General features: G+C 41.3%; 1 pseudogene; it reads right to left on the reverse strand.

Moving 5' to 3' along the window:
* Positions 1 to 9,360: 9,360 nt before the first annotated feature.
* On the reverse strand, positions 9,361 to 9,533 carry LOC116087934 (annotated as a pseudogene).
* Positions 9,534 to 10,000: the final 467 nt, after the last annotated feature.

Genomic DNA, 10,000 nt, shown 5'->3' on the forward strand with positions numbered 1-10,000 from the left:
AGGGGAGAGGGGAGGGGAAGGGAGGGGAGGGGAGAGGAGAGACCATGAGCACTTGGAGAGACACGGGGAGAGGTAAGGAGCAGGAACAAGAGGACAGAGCAAGAGCAAGAGAGTGCTGAGGGAGCAAGCCGCCTCTTTATAGTGAGTCAGGCATACCTGGTTGTTGCCAAGTAACTGTGGGGCGGAGCCTAGACAAAATGCCAACTGTTGTAATGCCCGGGCACAGCAGAGCAGTTCTCTGACCAGGAATCTACAGTGGAGGCCAGTATAGCCCATGAGCCAAATCTTGCCCCCAAACTGCTTTTGTATGGCCTGCAAACTCGGAGTGGCTTTTACATTTTAAAGGGATACCACAACAAAAATCAACGATGCTCACCGGTGGTATCTGTCCATCTTTCTACAGAAACGTGCCATGCCTGCTGCCCATGTCTAGTCGCAACCAATGAAGGTTCCGAAATGATGTCTTGCAAGCTAACACGTTAGGCCGCTGTAGCATCTGGCAAGAGACAGGAGCATCCGGGGTCAGAAAATATGGACTGGTTTACAGCAATAGGGGTCATCTGCTGCGGTTACATGGGGTTCCCAAGGAGCGGGAGGGAGGGAACCAGGTGACAGGCACCTGCTTGCAAGGTAGGAAAGAAATCCTGAGCTCAAAACTCTGAAGCCTTCATAAAGGGCAAAAACGCACCTGCTCTTAACCAGCAGGGAGCTATTATCTCAGTCTTCAGGGGCCCTTTGCTATACATTTAAGAAAAGATAGTTTGGCTTACCAGTCAGCGACTCTGTGAGATGGACAGAACCCCATGAGGACACGGAGATATGTAGCTGTCTCAGTTTCTTTTCCTGTTGTTTGTGATTAAAATACCAAGGCACAAGCAACTCAAGGGAGAAAGCGTTTACTTCGGTTCACAATTTAAGAGTTACACTGGGGAAGCCAAGATTGCAGGTGTTGGAGGCAGCCAGTCACATCGAATCTACCGTCATTATCAGGAGAGAAAGATGATGAAGGTGTGCCCAGACCACAGTCTCCGTTTTCCGAAGAAAGTGATGAAAGTCAGACACTGTAAGAAGATTTTGTTTCTTGAGACGGAAAAGAAGACTTCTCAATGTCTTCGAAGTAATTATCACTGGACATCAGTGATGTATATCTTTGATTCCAGCACTCCAAAGGTAGAGGTAGGCAGATCTCTGTGAGTTTGAGGACAGCCTAGTCTACATAGAGAAACCTGTTTCAAAGAAAGAGAGAGAGAGAGAGAGAAGATGAAGGAAAAGAAAGGAAGAAAGAAGAAGAAAGAGAAGGAAGAAAGTAACTAATTTCTAGAAGCAGACCAGGCTAAGCAGTTTCCTCAAAGAGAAGAGTATAAAACTTAAGATAGTTTTTAAAATTCTATAGTTTGTTAAGTCCATAACCAGCCTTTGGTTGCATATTTAACAAGTTGTTTTGTTGAAAACAGTAAGTGCTGTAAAAGTAGCTCATCTGTAGACATCATACAGCGGAAGGTCAGCAGACTTCCCTTATTCTAGTGAAAGGGTCACATCTGAATGTTCTTCTGCTGCTAAAGAAACACTGGAGAGGACCGGTCACCTTGATGCTGACAACCAACCGAGTCTGATCTATATTTGTCAGTTGTCGAGCTGATGAAACAAAGCAGCAGACCTGGCTTGATGTTTCACTAGTTAATCTTCCTTGGTCATTTGTAAACAGCTTTATAACAGATAGGAAAACAGAACATTTTAAGAAACTAAGAAAGACTCGCATGGCTGGTTGCTCTCTGTGCCTTCTCAGTGTTGCTGTTTAGATTTGCCCAGTGCATCTTGGTGGGTTTACTTGACGTCATTTTGCTAAGAACTAAGCAGGGGCTAGGTTCACATGGACCATTACATAGAGACTGTTCTTTTATTTGTTTAAACTGACCTAATAGTCAGTTAATATTTACATTTTAAATCACTACCCAATTTATTACGGGTGGTTGTGAGCCACCATGTGGTTGCTGGGATCCGAACTCAGAACCTTTGGAAGAGCAGTCAGTGCTCTTTCCTGCTGAGCCATCTTGCCAGCCCCATAGAGACTGTTCTTACATACCAAAATACCAACTCATATATACACTTAAGTGCTTTGCTTAGATTATATTTCAAGTATCCTATAAAAATAACAATATAGAATTGTTTTGTTTGTTTTAAGACAGAGTCATAATAGGCTGGCCCCAAACTTGCTTTGATCCTCCTGCTTCTGTCTTTCAAGTGACGGAATCACAGGTTTGTGGCATCACACCCAACACTTATTACTGGTTAAGGCAAACAAGCTTAGAAAATGTCCAAATAAATCTGCTTAATGTCATTATTGCAAGCCAATGGTTCATTGTAAAGTGACCCTGGGATACAGTGGCTGTAGTAAGATGAGGGCCGTTGGCTAGAAGTGGAGTTGTTAGAGAGGCATTCTTATGCTTCACCAGGTAATGTTCTTTTGTAATAAAACTTTTCCACCTCTTGGTTTTTTGGGAGACTAAGGGCGGAAGCAAAAGTAACATAAGTGTTAAATATATTTTTGTTTTGACAATTCAAACTCATAACACTTGAGCATCTGAAGGATTTCTTTCTAGGAACACTTTCACAGACTTTGAAAAGGTAGGGGATAGCTGGGCATTGGTGGCGCATGCCTTTAATCCCAGCACCTGGGAGGCAGAAGCAGCCGGATTTCTGGATTTCTGAGTTCGAGGCTAGCCTGGTCTACAGAGTGAGTTCCAGGACAGCCAGGGCTACACAGAGAAACCCTGTCTCGAAAAACCAAAAAAAAGAAAAAAGAAAAAAGAAAAAAAAGAAAAACCAAAAAAAAAAAAAAGAAAGAAAGAAAGAAAAGAAAGTCACAAAACAAAATGCAAAAAATATTAATGTCAAAATTGGAAAAATATCTGCCATAAAAACTAATCTAAAAATTAGTTTCTTTATTTTATTATTTTATGTATATGAGCACACTGTAGCTGTCTTCAGACACACCAGAAGAGGGCATCAGATCCCATTAAAGATGGCTGTAAGCCACCATATGGTTGCTGGGAATTGAACTCAGGACCTCTGGAAGAGGAGCAGTCAGAGCTTTAACCACTGAGCCATCTCTCTAGCCCTGAAAATTAGTTTCTTTTTTTCTTCCTTCCTTTCTTTCTTTCTTTCTTTCTTTCTTTCTTTCTTTCTTTCTTTCTTTCTTTCTTTCTTTCTCTCTTTTTTTTTTAATTTGAGACAGGGTTTCTCTGTGTAGCCCTGGCTGTCCTGGAACTCACTCTGTAGATCAGGCTGGCTTCAAACTCAGAAATCCACCTGCCTCTGCTTCCCAAGTGCTGGGATTAAAGTAAATGTGTTCACAGTGTGTCTGAGGATCACGATAGTAAAACTGAGAAATGGTTATCCTCTGGAGGTGAAGGGGAGATATGATCCTGAAGGGGCACACTTGGGGCCTTTTGGGCATCTGAAAATATGTTTCAAGACTAGATAGTGACTTAAATGGGTGTTTATTGTATAATTCTAATCAAAATGCACATACATGTTCTAAACACTCCTGTACTGGTTCACACCTGTAAAGTACACACCAGGGAGGCAAGATAAGATAATCCAGAGTTCAAGGTTATCCTGGGCTGCACAGTGCAAAATATAAACAAAACCAAATAAAAATAGAAGTAAAATGCTGGGTGGTGGTGGCTCACGCCTTTAATCCCAGCACTTGGGAGGCAGAGACAGGCGGATTTCTGAGTTTGAGGCCAGCCTGGTCTACAGAGTGAGTTCCAGGACAGCCAGGACTACACAGAGAAACCTTGTCTTGAAAAAACAAAACAAAACAAAACAAAATAATAATAATAACAATTATATATGTATATTTATATATACATATATATACTCTCTATATATACATATGTATATATGTATATATATATATATATAGAGAGAGAGAGAGAGAGAGAGAAGTAAAATAAAATAGGACAGAGAATATGGTTCCATGGCTGAGTATGCACCTAGCAAGTCTGAGGCCTTGGTTCAGTCACCAACAACACTAAAAAGCTCCTCCAATGTATCCAAAACAAAACCCAACAAAATACAAAACTAAACAAAAATAAAAAAAATACATAGCAAAACAAACAAACACCAAACTATCCATTCAATGAGCATCTTACACCATTCAACATTAACCAAAGGCTTGTAGACTAATACTCTACAATTCCAAAAACTATCTGGCACCGGTGTCCAGAGTCATGCCTAAGCCTGCATGAAGAAGCCCAAGGTTTACACATTAGTAATCCAAAAATAAAGCATAGAGTGGCTAAATCTGGAACTGGGTCTAAATCACCACAGAGAAGACACACTCCAGCCCCAGGATAAGTGTTATATTTAGATTAGAAGATAGAATTTCTAATTCCTCTTTTAGGACTAGATTTTTAATATTCACTCCTAAATTAGATACAAAGCAATCTTTTTCAAGGATATTACATTTCATGATAAATTTATCTCATAAACTGCCAGGTTCTCTTATTAATCTTACTAATATAGTCTATCATGATAATTATGTTGAGTGTGGATCAGAAAAATGTGTTTATAACTATAAAGTGAAAATATGCAGCTAACACTTTACAACGTATTGCCCTTATAGAATTCGGGTGTGTGTCTGCCAACGGTAAGCCTTTCTCCCTCCTCTTCCTCTACCACCAGTGCCATGTAGCTAGCCTGGACTGAAAGGACCTGAGCGTTGAAATGTATGGCCAGATGAATCTGGTGGTATAAGCCTGTAATCTGAGCTTCTTAGGGGGCCCAAATCAGAAAAATCATAAATGCAAATCCATCTGGGCTGTCTGAGAAGTTCGAGGCTGGTCTAGACAATATGGAGACCCTATCTGAAACTAAAAACAGACAAACAGACTTAGCGAAGTGGCGGAACCCTTCCTAGCTAGCGTGTCTGAGGTCATAGGCTCAACCTCAAGAACACAGGACAAAGGAAAAGCACAGACGTGTGGATCAGCCGCTTAAGCCATCCACATGCGAAAACACACATGTAAAACTGGGCTCCTTAGGCAAAGATATAAAGCTCTGTATATGATACTCCTGGTAGCAAAGGAGAGGAACAAGACCTTTAGAATTCTTGTCCCTGACACGCACGCATGCATGAATGTTCCCATGCACACACTGGCATACACTCACACACACACACAAATATTGTCCAAGCCTTGGGGAAAAACCTTATAAAATGTTAGCTATATCCTCTCGTTTACACAGTTGTAAGCATAGTTTCAGTTCCATGTTTATCATAATTGTCATTTCTAATAGTAAACATTTAAATATTAAACAAATGTCTCCTAACCCTTTAAAATAGGTTTATACTTACTGGCAGGACTCCTCATTATGGGGAAATTCCAGAAAGCTGTGGGCTTTGCTGGTCATGTGATTGCCAGGTAAAAGCTTTTGCTCACAGGAACACCTCAACAACAAAAAACCCTGAAAATCCCATCTTCTATGTAAAGTGTTGAGAGAGAGGGAGGGGGCGAAGGAGAGGGAGAGGGAGGGGGAGGGAGGGATGGGTGGAGGAAGGGAGGGGGGGATAGTCTCTATTCTCCAGTCCCCCCTCTTCCTGGATTGGAAAACAGCAGCAAGTGAAGGCTTTCCTTTCTTACTAAGATTCTAGTCTCCCAGTGAAAAGGAGAAGCCTGTCAGAAACAAGAGAAACATACACCTTTTCTAGACATTGAAATCTCAGCTAAAACTACTATTAGAGCAAAACATAAGTCTGAATACTCAAAATATGTCTCACGGATTGTTATACCATCTGCATGTACTAAAATAAAAACCATTATAATAGGGAAAAAATGAGAACCAATGCATACACATCAGTTTTTATTTATTTGATTTTTGTTCTTTTTCTTTTTTTGATTTTTTTTTTTGTTTTTTGGTTTTTCAAGACAGGGTTCCTCTGTGTAGCCCTGGCTATCTTGGAACTCACTCTGTTGATCAGGCTGGCCTCAAACTCAGAAATCTGCCTGCCTCTGCCTCTCAAGAGCTAGGACTAAAGGCGTTCGCCACCACTGCCCCGCCTTATTTATTTGATCTTGTGACTCACTTTATTTATAGGAATTTTTGGCAGCAAAGGATTCTCTAAGCATTCTATTAAAGATAAGAGTCATGGAAAAACACCAAAACCCCACTGAGCTCACTAACGACAGGTTAACAGCATCATGGACAGAAACTACAATGCCAGTCACAAACTGGAGAAAACCAATTTAGCTTAAAGTCCATAGCCGCAGTACATTAAGAGAGAGAGAGTGGGGCATAGAGATGCTGGTTCTTGGTTTCGTGCCATCTCTGCTTAATTCAAAACAGGGTAAATTGCTAGATGGGTATTGCTCTGGGAAAGCTAAAGGGAAAGGACCAGGTGTAAAGGGGACAGGAGAAGTACCTCCAGAAGGTCTCCTGAGGACAGCTGTGCAGTCTCCCCACGCTGTCGCCAGAACCAGATGGGCAGTCAGTCCCCGGCTGCAGACTGAGATGGAGAGGGAGAGAGGTTTCTGGGTCTCCAGAGATGCGTCTCAAAAGAGAGAGCAAGGCAGGATTTGCAGAGGGTCAGTCTGAAAACAGGAGGATGCTGAGGCCTCAGCCACTCCCATTGGTTGCTCACTGCTGTATCCTTTCAGAGTGGGTCCCTTGCAACCAAGGACTTTGTATTCTCTCTCAGATAGCCAGTCGCCCACATTGGACCACCCCAGGCACAGCAGTTCCCTATCAAGGAGGCGGTGAGTTAGGACGAAGTAATCATTACAGCAAATTGACTTACTGTCTTATTTTGCATCCTACCACCCAGACTTAAACGTGACAAAGACAGGTTGGCACTTTTCTGGTGATGTGCTCACCATTTGGTTGGGGTAGGCAAGGTTTTAATTTTTGTTCTTCTACACAGAGGTAATCATCCACCCCACTGAATAAGTGGGGGAACAAAAGCCAATAAACAAGAATAAGAACTGAAAAAGCATTTATAGGTTTGCATAAAACCAGGATGGAAGTCAGACGTTCAGGACGTAGCAAATGTCTATTACAGGCATCAGCAGGCATCTCAGAAGATGCATAAATAATTGCTAAAGGCTGCTCTTTGCAGGAGGCATAGTTAGTTCCTGAGACCACGTCTTTCTCTGTTGTCCTGAATGGCCTTGAACTCTGATGATCCCACATTCAGATTCAACACACCCTTGTGTCTCAAGTCTATTTGTCATCTGCCGACTTATTGCCCACCTGACCAGAATTCTCATCCTGTGGAAATTGGGGTCCCCCGCAACGAACCCGGTCCGCGGCATCCCACCTCACCTTTTTGAGTAGCTGGGACTACAGATGTGTACCACCTAGGGATGGCAGTGAGGCTAATAAACTTCAGGAAGCACATCCTTAGACCATTACTTCTAAGATCTGGAAATTAAAATCTCTTGCGCTGATCAAGGCGTCCTGGGATGAGAAGGAGGTCATCTTCAGAAACTGGAAGAGAAGTAGGAAACATGAATCAGACACAGTGCCAACAGAATAACTTTCCCGAAAAGGAGTTTTGCAATGTATGTCAAGCTTTAAAATACATACATCCTTTTATTTCTAGGAATTTATTTTTAGGGAAAATCAATCAGGGAGTCATGAAAGCCCAAAGTGGTATCTGCCTATAGTCAGGAGAGTCAGACGTCTAAGGCAGAAGGATCCCTTGAGTCCAGGAATTTGAAACCTGCCTGGCCAACAAAGGCAGGCATGAAGAAAAGGGGCTGGCAGGACATGCACACAAAGACATTAAATGCAACTTGGCTTATTATTTACAAAAGGAATAAATGTTTAGACATGACAGGTTTAGTGAATTGTGGTAAATCTAAATGATACAATGTTATGAAGCTAATAGAAAGTATGTAATTATAAGACATCCAGTTTTACCTTATGTGGGAAAAGGAGCCTACCATTGGTAAGTTTTAAGAACCACAAGACAAAGGAGAAGTTATTTTTATATCAAAACCAAAAGGTGTTATTTTTCGGTGACATCATTGCAAGCATTACTTTCCTTTTGTTTTTCTCTATGGCTATTTTACATCTATACTGTGGGCTAAAGTAAGAGTTCAGAGTTAGAGTATTTGCCTATCCTGCATGAATCCTAGGGTTCAATTCTTACTACTGCAAAACACAAAATGTCACCCTCCATCACTTTTATAAGATGATAACTAATAAGTGCCTAATTACTTGGGATCTTAAATGAAGTGTTTGGTATGTAGTCTATAATTTCATGTTTTTAGAAACTAATTATAACAAAGATGGATTTCTAAATGAGGGATATGAGTCACTCTATATAGCTCACTGTCTTAATCCCTGTTCTATTACTATGAAGAGCCACCATGACCAAGGCAAATCTTATGAAAGAGATCATTTCATTGGGGGCTTGTTTATAGTTTCAGAGACTTAGTCCATTATCATCATGGCAGAGAGCATGACAGCATGCATGATACTAGAGCAGCGGTAGCTGAGAGCCACATCCTGGTCTGCAGGCTGAGAGAGAACTAACACTGGGCCTGGCTTAGGCCTTTGAAACCTCCAAGCCCACTCCCAGTGACATTTCTTCCAATAAGGCCATGCCTGCCAATCCCGACAAAGATTCCATTTCCTGGTGACTAAGCATCCAAATGATCCTATGGGGGCCATTCTTATTCAAATTTCTGTACTCAGGCTCATTGAAGTTTTACCATCCTTCAGTGTCAGCCTTCTGAAGAACCAGGGTTATGCCTGTGTACCAAGACTCCACACACAGATTGAGCAGGATATTTTTGCTGTTTTGTTTGAGACAGGCTCTCATGCCATAGCCAGCTGAGTCTGACCTGGAACTACGCATTGTCCAGGCTGGCCTGGGACTTGTGGTAATTCTCCTGTCTTTAGTTTCCTAAGCACTAGAATTATATGTGATTCTTTATGGTCAACTTGCAAAGGTTCGACCAATTGAACGAGTTTATACTCAGGGGCATATTGGAAGTTAGCTCAGTATAATTAAAAATTTTGTTTCTTTGTTTTTGCCTTTTGCTTTCATTTTTTTCCATGTAGAAGATTATTGAACCCAGGGCCTATGCCTGCTGGGCAAGCCTTTACTACCAAGCTACAACATCAACCTAAGAGCCTACTAAAAAAATTTCTTTCTCGAGGGTGTGTATGTGTGTATGTGTGTAAGTGTCACACAAGTAGGTCAGAGAACCAATTGCAAAAGTCAGTTTTTCTGTTTCAACTTTATGCAACCTAAGCTTTGAGGCTATCAGGTTCGGTGGCAAGTGTCCCTATGTGCCATCTTTGGTTTTGTTTTGTTTTTTCTTTCTTTCTTTTTTTTTTTTTTTATAGCAGGGGAGAGCCCGAATGCAGTCCCCTACTACCACAAGTTATGCAAATTATGCAGTCGAGTTTCCAGCTTTTGGGGAAATGGCAGGGGTCAGCACATCCCGAGTACAATGGATAAGCCTCGCCCTGGGAAAACCACCTTCATGATCATGGCATCTCCCCTGCCAGGGAAGTCTGTGTGCCATCTTTGTGTCCATGATAGCTCAACTTTAAATGAAAACATTACTTGAAGTGCCTTTAATCCCAGCACTTGGGAGGCAGAGGCAGGTGGATTTCTGAGTTCAAGGCCAGCCTGGTCTACAGAGTGAGTTCCAGGACAGCCAGGGCTACACAGAGAAACCCTGTCTCGAAAAACCAAAAAAAAAAAAAAAAAAAAAAAAAAAAAAAAAAAAAAAAGAAAACATTACTTGAACTATTAAAGCTTGGTTTTTACCTCATAATCATTAGTGGGGTTTGTTTCCTTATTTTTTTTAAACTGTAATATCAAACTTAATAGTTTTACCTTACATTTAATGAGACATTAAATTACTTGGAAAATACAGAAGAAAGTGATAAAAAAAAATATCATATCCTTACATACTGGGTTCCATAATGACACACTAGGAGAAAACATCCAGAAAATAAAATTGGAAATTGTTATGCT

This window comes from Mastomys coucha, unplaced genomic scaffold, assembly GCF_008632895.1.
Source record: "Mastomys coucha isolate ucsf_1 unplaced genomic scaffold, UCSF_Mcou_1 pScaffold13, whole genome shotgun sequence".
Taxonomy (NCBI): domain Eukaryota; kingdom Metazoa; phylum Chordata; class Mammalia; order Rodentia; family Muridae; genus Mastomys; species Mastomys coucha.